Source organism: Pseudophryne corroboree, chromosome 10, assembly GCF_028390025.1.
Source record: "Pseudophryne corroboree isolate aPseCor3 chromosome 10, aPseCor3.hap2, whole genome shotgun sequence".
NCBI lineage: Eukaryota > Metazoa > Chordata > Amphibia > Anura > Myobatrachidae > Pseudophryne > Pseudophryne corroboree.
In genome coordinates, this window is record NC_086453.1 from 10,107,352 (window position 1) to 10,121,119 (window position 13,768).

Genomic DNA, 13,768 nt, shown 5'->3' on the forward strand with positions numbered 1-13,768 from the left:
TGCCAAATATGGGGATGTCACCTCCTAGGGGGTCGACACCAGAATGGATGCCTTTATTTATGGAATTACGGGATAGTGTCAACACGCTAAAGCAGTCGTTTGACGACATGAGGCGGCCGGACAATCAATTAGTGCCTGTCCAGGCGCCTCAAACACCGTCAGGGGCTGTAAAACGCCCTTTGCCTCAGTCGGTCGACACAGACCCAGACACAGGCACTGATTCCAGTGGTGACGGTGACGAATCAACCGTATTTTCCAGTAGGGCCACACGTTATATGATTTTGGCAATGAAGGAGGCGTTACATTTAGCTGATACTACAGGTACCACTAAACAGGGTATTATGTGGGGTGTGAAAAAACTACCTATAGTTTTTCCTGAATCAGAAGAATTAAATGACGTGTGTGATGAAGCGTGGGTTGCCCCTGATAAAAAGCTGATAATTTCAAAGAAATTATTGGCATTATACCCTTTCCCGCCAGAGGTTAGGGAGCGCTGGGAAACACCTCCTAGGGTGGACAAGGCGCTAACACGCTTATCAAAACAAGTGGCGTTACCTTCTCCTGAGACGGCCGCACTTAAAGATCCATCAGATAGGAGGATGGAAAATATCCAAAAAAGTATATACACACATGCAGGTGTTATACTACGACCAGCTATAGCGACAGCCTGGATGTGCAGTGCTGGGGTAGTTTGGTCAGAGTCCCTGATTGAAAATATTGATACCCTGGACAGGGACAATATTTTACTGTCGTTAGAACAAATAAAGGATGCATTTCTTTATATGCGTGATGCACAGAGGGATATCTGCACACTGGCATCACGGGTAAGTGCTATGTCCATTTCGGCCAGAAGAGCTTTATGGACGCGACAGTGGACAGGCGATGCGGATTCAAAACGGCATATGGAAGTTTTGCCGTATAAAGGGGAGGAGTTATTTGGAGTCGGTCTATCAGATTTGGTGGCCACGGCTACAGCCGGGAAATCCACCTTTCTACCTCAAGTCACTCCCCAACAGAAAAAGGCACCGACTTTTCAACCGCAGCCCTTTCGTTCCTTTAAAAATAAGAGAGCAAAGGGCTATTCATATCTGCCACGAGGCAGAGGTCGAGGGAAGAAACAGCAACAGGCAGCTCCTTCCCAGGAACAGAAGCCCTCCCCGGCTTCTACAAAAGCCTCAGCATGACGCTGGGGCTTCTCAAGCGGACTCGGGGACGGTGGGAGGTCGTCTCAAAAATTACAGCGCGCAGTGGGCTCACTCGCAGGTAGATCCCTGGATCCTGCAGATAATATCTCAGGGGTACAGGTTGGAATTAGAGACAGATCCACCTCGCCGTTTCCTGAAGTCTGCTTTACCAACGTCCCCTTCCGAAAGGGAGACGGTTTTGGAAGCCATTCACAAGCTGTACTCTCAGCAGGTGATAGTCAAGGTACCTCTTCTACAACAAGGGAAGGGGTATTATTCCACTCTATTTGTGGTACCGAAGCCGGATGGCTCGGTAAGGCCTATTCTAAATCTGAAGTCCTTGAACCTGTACATAAAGAAGTTCAAGTTCAAGATGGAGTCACTCAGAGCAGTGATAGCGAACCTGGAAGAAGGGGACTTTATGGTATCCTTGGACATCAAGGATGCGTATCTCCACGTTCCAATTTACCCCTCACACCAGGGGTACCTCAGGTTCGTTGTACAAAACTGTCACTATCAGTTTCAGACGCTGCCGTTTGGTTTGTCCACGGCACCTCGGGTCTTTACAAAGGTAATGGCCGAGATGATGATTCTTCTTCGAAGAAAAGGCGTATTAATTATCCCATACTTGGACGATCTCCTAATAAGGGCAAGGTCCAGAGAACAGCTAGAGATGGGATTAGCAATATCTCAAGAGGTGCTAAAGCAGCACGGATGGATTCTGAATATTCCAAAATCCCAATTAATGCCGACAACTCGTCTGCTGTTCCTAGGGATGATTCTGGACACGGTTCAGAAAAAGGTTTTTCTTCCCGAGGAAAAAGCCAAGGAGTTATCCGACCTGGTCAGGAATCTCCTAAAACCAGGAAAGGTGTCTGTACATCAATGCACGCATCTTCAGATGCACCTGCGGATAACCCTGTCTCCAAGGACAAGGGTATCTCTTCTGTGGTGGTTGCAGAGGGCTCATCTATTGGAGGGCCGCAGATTCGGCATACAGGATTGGATCCTGATGACCACGGACGCCAGCCAGAGAGGCTGGGGAGCAGTCACACAAGGAAGAAACTTCCAGGGAGTGTGGTCGAGCCTGGAAAAGTCTCTTCACATAAACATTCTGGAACTAAGAGCAATCTACAATGCTCTAAGCCAGGCGGAACCTCTGCTTCAAGGAAGACCGGTGTTGATCCAGTCGGACAACATCACGGCAGTCGCCCATGTAAACAGACAGGGCGGCACAAGAAGCAGGAGTGCAATGGCAGAAGCTGCCAGGATCCTTCGCTGGGCGGAGAATCACGTGATAGCACTGTCAGCAGTGTTCATCCCGGGAGTGGACAACTGGGAAGCAGACTTCCTCAGCAGACACGATCTTCACCCGGGAGAGTGGGGACTTCATCCAGAAGTTTTCCACATGCTAATAAACCGTTGGGAAAGACCAATGGTGGACATGATGGCGTCTCGCCTCAACAAAAAACTGGACAGGTATTGCGCCAGGTCAAGAGATCCGCAGGCAATAGCTGTGGACGCGCTGGTAACACCTTGGGTGTACCAGTCAGTGTATGTGTTTCCTCCTCTGCCTCTCATACCAAAGGTATTGAGAATCATACGGCAAAGCGGAGTAAGAACGATACTAGTGGCTCCGGATTGGCCAAGAAGGTCTTGGTACCCGGAACTTCAAGAGATGGTCACGGACGATCCGTGGCCTCTACCTCTAAGACAGGACCTGCTTCAGCAGGGACCGTGTCTATTCCAAGACTTACCGCGGCTGCGTTTGACGGCATGGCGGTTGAACGCCAGATCCTAAAAGGAAAAGGCATTCCAGAAGAAGTCATTCCTACCTTGATTAAGGCAAGAAAGGAAGTCACCGCGAAGCATTATCACCGCATTTGGCGGAAATATGTTGCGTGGTGCGAGGATCGGAGTGCTCCGACGGAGGAATTTCAACTGGGTCGTTTCCTACATTTCCTGCAATCAGGATTGTCTATGGGTCTCAAATTGGGATCTATTAAGGTTCAAATTTCGGCCCTGTCAATATTCTTCCAAAAAGAATTGGCCTCAGTTCCTGAGGTCCAGACTTTTGTCAAAGGAGTACTGCATATACAGCCTCCTGTGGTGCCTCCGGTGGCACCGTGGGATCTAAATGTAGTTTTAGATTTCCTAAAATCCCATTGGTTTGAACCACTAAAAAATGTGGATTTGAAATATCTCACATGGAAAGTGACTATGTTACTGGCCCTGGCGTCCGCCAGGAGAGTATCTGAACTGGCGGCTTTATCTTATAAAAGCCCTTATTTAATTTTCCATTCGGATAGGGCAGAGCTGCGGACGCGTCCGCATTTTCTCCCTAAGGTGGTATCAGCGTTTCACCTGAACCAGCCTATTGTAGTGCCTGCGGCTACAAGCGACTTGGAGGACTCCAAGTTGTTGGACGTTGTCAGAGCTTTAAAAATATACATTTCAAGGACGGCTGGAGTCAGAAAATCTGACTCGCTGTTTATACTGTATGCACCCAACAATGCTGGGTGCTTCTGCTTCTAAGCAGTCGATTGCTCGTTGGATTTGTAACACAATTCAACTTGCACATTCTGTGGCAGGCCTGCCACAGCCTAAATCTGTTAAGGCCCATTCCACAAGGAAGGTGGGCTCATCTTGGGCGGCTGCCCGAGGGGTCTCGGCATTACAACTCTGCCGAGCAGCTACGTGGTCAGGGGAGAACACGTTTGTAAAATTCTACAAATTTGATACCCTGGCAAAGGAGGACCTGGAGTTCTCTCATTCGGTGCTGCAGAGTCATCCGCACTCTCCCGCCCGTTTGGGAGCTTTGGTATAATCCCCATGGTCCTTTCAGGAACCCCAGCATCCACTAGGACGATAGAGAAAATAAGAATTTACTTACCGATAATTCTATTTCTCGGAGTCCGTAGTGGATGCTGGGCGCCCATCCCAAGTGCGGATTATCTGCAATACTTGTACATAGTTATTGTTAACTAATTCGGGTTATTGTTTAGGGAGCCATCTTTCAGAGGCTCCTCTGTTATCATACTGTTAACTGGGTTTAGATCACAAGTTGTACGGTGTGATTGGTGTGGCTGGTATGAGTCTTACCCGGGATTCAAAATCCTCCCTTATTGTGTACACTCGTCCGGGCACAGTACCTAACTGGAGTCTGGAGGAGGGTCATAGGGGGAGGAGCCAGTGCACACCACCTGATCTGGAAAAGCTTTACTTTTTGTGCCCTGTCTCCTGCGGAGCCGCTATTCCCCATGGTCCTTTCAGGAACCCCAGCATCCACTACGGACTCCGAGAAAGAAATAGAATTATCGGTAAGTAAATTCTTATTTTCTTCATAACCTTGATGCAGAGAGAGATCAGGCAATTAAAGATAACACATAATTGTGGTTGGTTAGCGATTATGGCACATCCTGAAACGCACTCATTTAAATGCTTCTAAATCCTTTTTTCAATTTCTTTTTAGGTAATAGTGTATTCCAGCACGATGAGGCAACTTTTCCTTTCACAGCAATTTGACAGGAGGGACTTATTTGTTATAGTGTAGATCTCCCAAATTTTTTTTTACAATCGTTCAACGCTACCCATTAGCGTATTTTCAAATTCTACATTGTTTGGTGTTACCAGCGTTTTAAGAAACAGGTTGGGCTAATGATTTTGGATGAAGTGTTACGTTCTCCGTTGGACACAAGGAAAGCCATATATATATATATATATATATATATATATATATAATATCTATCTTTACATTACTATTCTACGTTCCCCATCGTGGATCACTCTATTACTCTGTCGTGTATGAGGCAGTGGATATCTGACTTCCCGATGGTATCTTGTGAGGTCTTTAATGAAAAATGTGATAAACTTGTGCCGTCTAGTAACTTCTGCAAAATATAAATACATATTTCTCTTACGTCCTAGAGGATGCTGGGGACTCCAAAAGGACCATGGGATATAGACGGGATCCGCAGGAGCTTGGACACACTAAAAAGACTTTGACTGGGTGTGAACTGGCTCCTCCCTCTATGCCCCTCCTCCAGACCTCAGTTAGACTCTGTGCCCAGGAGTGACTGGACACACACTAGGGGAGCTCTACTGAGTTTCTCTGGAAAGACTTTATTGTTAGGTTTTTTATTTCCAGGGAGACCTGCTGGCTACAGGCTCCCTGCATCGTGGGACTGAGGGGAGAGAAGTCAGACCTACTTCTTCTGAGTTAAAGGCTCTGCTTCTTAGGCTACTGGACACCATTAGCTCCAGAGGGTTCGATCACTTGGTTCGCCTAGCTGCTTGTTCCCGGAGCCGCGGCGTCACCCCCCTCACAGAAGCCAGAAGCCGGGTGAGTATGTGAAGATCCGAAGACGTCAGACGGCAGAAGACTTCAGTAACGAGGTAGCAGCGCAGCGGTAGCGCTGTATGCTCCCACAAACTTCACCAACGGCACTGGCGGGAGCAGGGCGCTTGGGGGGGGGGGGGGGGGCAGAAGGCATTTCGGTGCTCGGGTACCGTTTTTTCATACCCCCGCCAGCATTGCAAGTTTGAATTTTAGGGGGACTGTAGCGCACCGGGAAGGGGCGGGGCTTAGCCGCACTGCTCACCAGCGCCATTTTCTCTCATCCACAGCCGCTGCATGAGACGCTGGCCCGGGACCTCCAAGCTCCACTAAAAGTAACGGGGAGCAAATCGGGGGGGGGGGGGGGGGGGCACAGCTAATTGGTGCTTATATACATTTATATCAGCAGTGCTGTACACATATATCATTTGGTGGGATATATGGGTGCTGGGGTGTGAGCTGGCATACTCCCTCTGTGTTTTCTCCTATCCGGACTTCCTTGTGGGTCTGTCCCCTGGCTGAGGCTGTGTGTGTGTCGGTACTACGTGTCGGCATGTCTGAGGCTGAGTGTTACTCCCCGGAGGAGGTGGCTAGGGGCGCAGATGCGGGTCTGGAGATGGCTCTGTCGGCACAGCCGACACCTGATTTGCTTACAATGTTAAGTGCACTTAATACAAATGTGGCTTCATTGTCTAAAAGATTGGATAAATCAGAGTCTCAGACACAGGTGTGGAGGAAATCCATGGAGGATGCTTTGTCTCAGGTGCAGGCCCCGTCAGGGTCGCAAAAGCGTTCATTTACTCAGTTGGTAGATACGGATACCGACACGGATTCTGATTCCGATGTCGACTTCACTGAGGCTACTTTACACCCTAGGCTAGTTAAGAGTATTCAGTACATGATTGTGGCTATTAAAGATGTTTTACTTATCTCTGACGAGCCTGCGGTGCAGGAAACAAGGATTTGTTTGTTTAAAGGGAAAAAACCTGAGGTGAAGTTTCCCCCCTCTCATGAAATGAATACTCTTTGTGAAAAGGCTTGGGAGTCGCCCGACAAGAGGTGGAAGATTCCCAAGAGGATTTACATGGCGTATCCTTTCCCCTCTGATGACAGGGAAAAATGGGAGTCGTCTCCGAATGTCGACAAGGCTCTATCCCGTTTGTCTAAGAAGGTGGCACTTCCGTCCCTTGACACGGCAGCTCTCAAGGATCCGGCGGATCGCAAGCTGGAGACGTCTCTGAAGGCCATTTACGCTAATACGGGTGCATTGCTCAGACCTGCGGTGGCGTCGGTATGGGTGAGTAGTGCTACTGCTAAATGGGCTGATAATTTAGCTTCTGATATGGATACCCTTGATAAAGATAATATTCTTTTGACTCTTGGTTATATCAAGGATGCTGCAGATTACCTGAAGGATGCGGCGAGGGATGTTGGTCTCTTGGGATCAAGAGCCAATGCCATGGCGATCTCGGCCAGGAGGGCGCTGTGGATCCATCAATGGAATGCTGATGCCGACTCCAAGAAAGATATGGAAGCTCTCCCCTTCAAAGGTAGTGTCTTGTTTGGTGACGGCTTGGCTGACCTGGTGTCTACCGCGACTGCGGGTAAGTCTTCTTTTCTTCTTTATGTTCCCACACAGCAGAGAAAGGCACCCCATCAGCAGACGCAGTCCTTTCGTCCAAATAAATACAAGCAAGGAAAAGGTTCGTCCTTCCTCGCTTCAAAGGGTAGAGGAAGGGGAAGAAAGTCGCCTGCAGTATCAGGCGCCCAGGACCAAAAGTCCTCCCCCGCCTCTAACAAGTCCACCGCATGACGCTGGGGCTTCCCTGAGGGAGTCTGGACCGGTGGGGGGCCGTCTGCGGATCTTCAGTCAGGTCTGGGTTCAATCAGGCCTGGATCCTTGGGTCCTGGAAATAGTGTCTCAGGGATACAGGCTGGAGTTTCATGAGATGCCCCCTCACCGTTTTTTCATTTTGGCCTTACCAGTGTCTTTTCCGGACAGGGAGCGGGTGAAGGCAGCAATACAAAAGTTGTGTCAACAGAGGGTCATTGTTCCCGTTCCCCCGTATCCTCCGCATCAAGCTTTCCTCAGGTTTGCGATACAGGATTGTCATTACCAATTTCAGACGTTGCCGTTTGGGCTTTCCATGGCCCCGAGGATTTTCACCAAAGTAATGGCAGAAATTATGGTTCTCCTTCGCAAGCAAGGGGTTACAATTATCCCGTACTTGGATGATCTCCTGATAAAGGCGAGGTCCAAGGAACGATTGTTAAGAAGTGTGGATTTGTCTCTGTCGGTTCTGTGACAACATAGTTGGGTTCTAAATTTGCCAAAGTCTAAGTTGATTCCGACCACTCGGCTGCCCTTCCTGGGCATGATCCTAGACACGGAACTGCAGAGAGTTATTTCTTCCGGAAGACAAAGCTCTGGAACTACAGACAATGGTCAGGGAGCTTCTGAGGCCGATAAGTGTGTCGATTCATCAATGTACTCGGGTTCTGGGAAAAATGGTTGCGGCGTACGAAGCCATTCCGTTTGGCAGGTTTCATGCCCAGGCGTTTCAGTGGGATCTGCTGAGCAAATGGTCCGGGTCTCACCTGCACATGCACCGGAAAATAAGTCTATCTTCCAGGGCCAGGATTTCTCTCCTGTGGTGGCTACAGAGCTCTCACCTCCTAGGAGGGCGCAGGTTCGGAATCCAAGACTGGGTCCTACTGACAACAGATGCAGGTCTCCGAGGCTGGGGCGCAGTCACCCAAGGAAGAAATTCCCAAGGGAGATGGTCGGACCAGGAATCTTGTCCCCACATAAATGTTCTCGAGTTAAGAGCCATTTACAACGGCCTGCTACAAGCAAAGAGCCTTCTTCAGGGTCGTCCTGTCCTGATCCAGTCGGACAACATAACAGCGGTGGCGCATATAAACCGTCAAGGCGGAACAAGGAGCCGGGCGGCTATGGCCGAGGCCTCAAGAATCCTTCGCTGGGCGGAACAGCACATGAGCGCTCTGTCAGCAGTCTTCCTACCGGGAGTGGACAACTGGGAAGCAGACTTCCTCAGCAGACACGATCTCCATCCGGGAGAGTGGGCTCTTCACCAAGAGGTATTTGCAGAAGTGACAAGGCGCTGGGGAACTCCGCTGATCGACATGATGGCGTCTCGCCTCAACAAGAAGCTTCCGAGGTATTGTTCCAGGTCAAGGGACCCCCAAGCCAGTGCAGTGGACGCCCTGGTGACTCTGTGGGTGTTTCAGTCGGTGTTTGTATTCCCTCCGCTTCCTCTCATTCCAAAGGTGTTGGGAATCATTCGACGAGCAAGGGTTCAGGCGATTCTCGTCGTCCCAGATTGGCCAAGAAGGGCCTGGTATCCGGATCTTCAGGAATTACTTGAGGAAGATCCTTGGTCGCTTCCTCTAAGAGAGGATCTGTTGTTGCAGGGACCATGCGTGTTTCCGGTCTTACCGCGGCTGCGTTTGACGACATGGAAGTTGAGCGCCAAATCTTAGCTCGTAAAGGTATTCCGGGGGAGGTCATCCCCACTCTCCTTAAAGCTAGGAAGGAGGTTACGGCGAAACATTATCACCGTATTTGGAGAAAGTATGTGTCGTGGTGCGAGACCAAAGCAGCTCCTGCGGAGGAGTTTCACTTGGGTCGTTTCCTCCATTTCTTGCAGGCAGGCGTGGATGCAGGCCTGAAATTGGGTTCCATCAAAGTGCAGATTTCGGCTTTATCTATTTTCTTTCAAAAGGAATTGGCCGTCCTTCCAGAGGTTCAGACTTTTGTGAAGGGAGTGCTGCATATCCATCCTCCATTTGTGCCGCCCGTGGCGCCGTGGGATCTTAAAGTGGTCTTGGAGTTTCTTATGTCTCCCTGGTTTGAACCTTTGCGTAAGGTTGAGTTAAAGTTTCTCACTTGGAAGGTAGTCATGCTGTTGGCTCTGGCGTCTGCCAGGCGAGTGTCAGAATTGGCGGCCTTGTCTCACAAGAGTCCTTACTTGATCTTCCATTCGGATAGAGCAGAATTGAGGACTCGTCAACAATTTCTGCCGAAGGTGATTTCTGCGTTTCACATTAACCAGCCTATTGTGGTACCTGTGGCTACGGATGCTGTGGCAGTGCCCGAAGTCTCTTGATGTTGTAAGAGCTTTGAAAATTTACGTCGCCAGAACGGCTGTTGCCAGGAAAATGGAGGCGCTGTTTGTCCTGTATGCTTCCAACAAGATTGGTCATCCTGCTTCTAAGCAGACTATTGCACGCTGGATTTGTAGTACGATTCAGCAAGCTCATTCTTCGTCTGGGCTACCGGTGCCGAAGTCAGTAAAGGCCCATTCTACTAGGAAAGTGGGCCCATCTTGGGCGGCTGCCCGAGGGGTCTCGGCCCTTCAGCTTTGCCGAGCAGCTACGTGGTCGGGTTTAAACACGTTTGCTAAGTTCTACAAGTTTGATACCCTGGCTGATGAGGACCTTTATGTTTGCTCAATCGGTGCTGCAGAGTCGTCCGCACTCTCCCGCCCGGTCTGGAGCTTTGGTATAGACCCCATGGTCCTTTTGGAGTCCCCAGCATCCTCTAGGACGTAAGAGAAAATAGGATTTTAGTACCTACCAGTAAATCCTTTTCTCCTAGTCCGTAGAGGATGCTGGGCACCCGTCCCAGTGCGGACTGTTACTTGCAGTGTATTATTGCTGGTTAAAATTGTTTACACGAGGGTTGTGTATTAGTATTCAGCTTGTTGCTGCTGTTACTTCATACTGTTAACTGGTTTGCTGCTACTCCGGTTGTACGGTATGTTTGTGGTGTGGGCTGGTATGTTTCTCGCCCTTAGTTTAAACAAAAATCCTTTCCTCGAAATGTCCATCTCTCCTGGGCACAGTTCCTATAACTGAGTTCTGGAGGAGGGGCATAGAGGGAGGAGCCAGTTCACACCCAGTGAAAGTCTTTTCAGTGTGCCCAAGCTCCTGCGGATCCGTCTATACCCCATGGTCCTTTTGGAGTCCCCAGCATCCTCTACGGACTAGGAGAAAAGGATTTACCGATAGGTACTAAAATCCTATTTTCTAACCAGAACTCCCAGGGCATATTATTCTCCTCATAGACAATACTTTGCGGGTACGTCCACATGGAGTGAGGGCCGTTGTTCTCGTACACCAGATGTAGACTTGTTTCATTGTTTCTTGTCGTGCCCATTGCTTCAAAAAAATGTTAACAGGTTAGGAATTATGATATGGAATATTTAGAAAATGATCTGCTTTTTACTGTGTATTGGGTGATTTTGGGGATCATTCCTGGCAAAAAAAAGGTCAACGAGTAATGCAAAAAATTGATCTTGGCTAATAGTGCGTTAAGCTCACAATAATATTTTTAAGACATTGATCATTAATAATACACATTACCTCAATCTTTTTGAAGGGAGATCTCATAATATATTTCTACGGGATTGGTTGGAAACACTTTTACAAAATGAAACACTTGTATCTAAATTTTTCGTTCTTGTAAAAGTTATATTGCTGCTCTGCGAGCAGGTTTCTAAATAAGGATTAGACATTCCATTAATAATATAGAAAGGAACAAGACTAGATTGTTGTTGGGAGATCCTCCGATAGTGACTGACTCCATACTTTCTTTGATACTGCTTCTCCTTTAGACCCTAGGCTCCGTGTCCCTGATAAAGGGGTTTTTCTATACTGATCTGTTTCTGGCGTGTAAATGTTAAATGATATATTGATGATGATTGTATTGTTACTTTTATTGCTTTGATAATCTATTGTGGATATGATTTTCAAATCATGTTTTTTTTAAATTTTTTTATTTAGTATATAGTGCCTGCACCAGATACTAGGGTACATGTGCTACCTAATTGAAACACATTACTCATATTTTTTAAGGAGCTTAAGGTTGAGACATACTATTTTGCAAACAGAAAGTACAAATAGGAGATTGGTGATTCTTAAGACCAGACCGACCCTCAACCAGGCCACTCTGTAATTAATAAAACCTCAGCTAACCATACATTTATGACACACAATATGTTAATATATTAATTTTAAATATTTTTTTAACAGGTATGTGGAGTTGAATTTGAAATGTTCTCAATATTATCGAAAATACATGGAAGATGTCCCACACTTTTTACGGAACCGTCCAAGGGATTTTATTAAAAAAGTCATGAAAAAAATGACAAGCAACCTTGAGGAATTAGACATCATCTGTACTAATTCTGGGAGTGGTGCCTTTAAAGTTAGTAGTGAAACTACAAAAGGACTGTCCTATGATGTAGATGTGCCGCCAATGGAAAAATTACTTTCTTCCTTGTAAACATATGTGCTGTATTTTTACGTATGTAGATGGCTGGGGGTGGGATAAATTGAATAGTTCCTACAGGAATAACCCTCTTTTCATTCTGGACACTGATATTCTTGAGATAAAAACTGAGCATGACGAAAATTCCCATGAAAAAATGACAAAACTTTGAAGAGTTCCCACCATGTAGAAGAACCAGGCGAACAACATTGATTCGATCTTACACACAAACTGAAACAACTGACAGATTTTGTGTATCTAATTCATGACAACTCACATATTGAGACATTGATCAGCTCACTGCAGAATTTAGTAGATGCTTCAAAATTAAAGGTTCCAAAAGAAAGTGGCCTACCATTAATTGAAACACCCCCCCCCCCCCCCCCAAAAAAAAGACAACTGACTGAGAAATATGAGCCACTTCCTAAACGAGTTTATGGAAAACAAAAACAACCTGCATCACATAGATTTGGGGAAAATGCAGAGATGGTAAGACAAGATGTTTGGCAATCTGATTGTGAAGCAGAAAATGATGAAATGAAAGATACATGTGAAGAGAATATTCAGACTAAAAACGACACGTGGGTTACAATGAATGGACTCAGGCTAACATATAATGATGGAGAAAGAATAGCCAAGGGTGAGTGGTTAGATGATAGTATCATCAATGCTAGTCAGCATTTTATTTCTCAAAAGTTTCCTTCTGTGGGTGGTCTCTGTGATACCCTGCTAGTGGCACACAATGCTACTGCTAAAGTTGATGGTGTCATACAAATCCACCATTTGGGTGATCACTGGGTTGTGTCACATTGTTCTAAAGCAGTAGGAAATATTTATGACTCCATGAAGCCAATTCAAATTGCAAACACACTATAAATGCAAATTACTAAAATATACGTCCTCATTGTTTTCTGGTGAAAACGCAACACAGGATGTGAATTTCAAGTGTTGTCAGAAACATCTTGGCTATAACGACCGTGGTTTATTCTCCGTTGCTAATGCAGTGTCTCTGGTAAATGGCATTAGTTTAAATACAATTCAATTTTAGCAATGTGAGATGAGAAATCATTTAATAAAGTGCATTGAACGACAAGAAATTACAATGTTTCCGCATGTAAATAAGTCGCTTAAAATGCTTACAGAAAAGATAAAAAATGACAACTTTCTGTGTCTGCAAAATTCACACGGAAAAAAAAAAATGAATGATTGACAGCACACGCTGTAGAATGTGGTTCCATTTGGACAGTCACATGATAAATGTATTACAACGAGAAAAATATATTTCTGTCCAGAGTCTACAAAGATTAAGAAATAATGTTGTCGTTACAAGAAAAAAACCACAAGTTTAAATACAAATAAAGAACAGATAGTCTGGGCACCGTATCTGCAAGTGTTCCCACTAATATGAACATTTATGACGAGCAGTCACCCCTTAATAAAAACTTCAATAATCCTACAGGGGTTACATATGTTTTGTGTACACCTACTACTGCTAACTGTACTTTCACTATACAACCAGTGTGATATCACATAACTGATATCACAGTAGCATTTTTGGTGGGTGGGGAGGGGGGGGGTGTGTCTCTATAACAGGCACACACACAGTTGCCAGCAGAATGTTAACTTTTAATTTTAACACAAGGTAATATGCTCAGCTTCATGATGCAAAATTAAAGCTAATGTTAAAGTATTAATGTTAACCGTTTTAATTGTAATACTTATCACTAAATGACAGTATCACATTAAACAGTGATGCACATGCCAAGCCTAAACATGAATACACATGTGCGGAATGGAAGCGTATTGTCTCTAATGTAGTATATTGTAATTAAGGCTGTGTGGATGCAGAGACCAACGTCAATGTGCGCTCTGCAAAATTTGCTAATTGTAACAGTTGCTGCAGTTGAAAAGTCTTCCTCGTTCTCTACCGTTTGCGGGGAGAGTTGGTTGGTG

General features: G+C 46.3%; 1 long non-coding RNA gene across 1 annotated transcript in view; it reads left to right on the forward strand.

Annotated features, from left to right (window-relative positions):
• Nucleotides 1-13,371, forward strand: part of LOC134965752 (uncharacterized) — a 66,197-nt gene extending 52,826 nt beyond the window's left edge. Inside the window, exon 4 of the long non-coding RNA XR_010188507.1 lies at nucleotides 11,578-13,371. This is a non-coding gene — a long non-coding RNA (uncharacterized LOC134965752). The remainder of the gene's footprint in view (nucleotides 1-11,577) is intronic.
• Nucleotides 13,372-13,768: the final 397 nt, after the last annotated feature.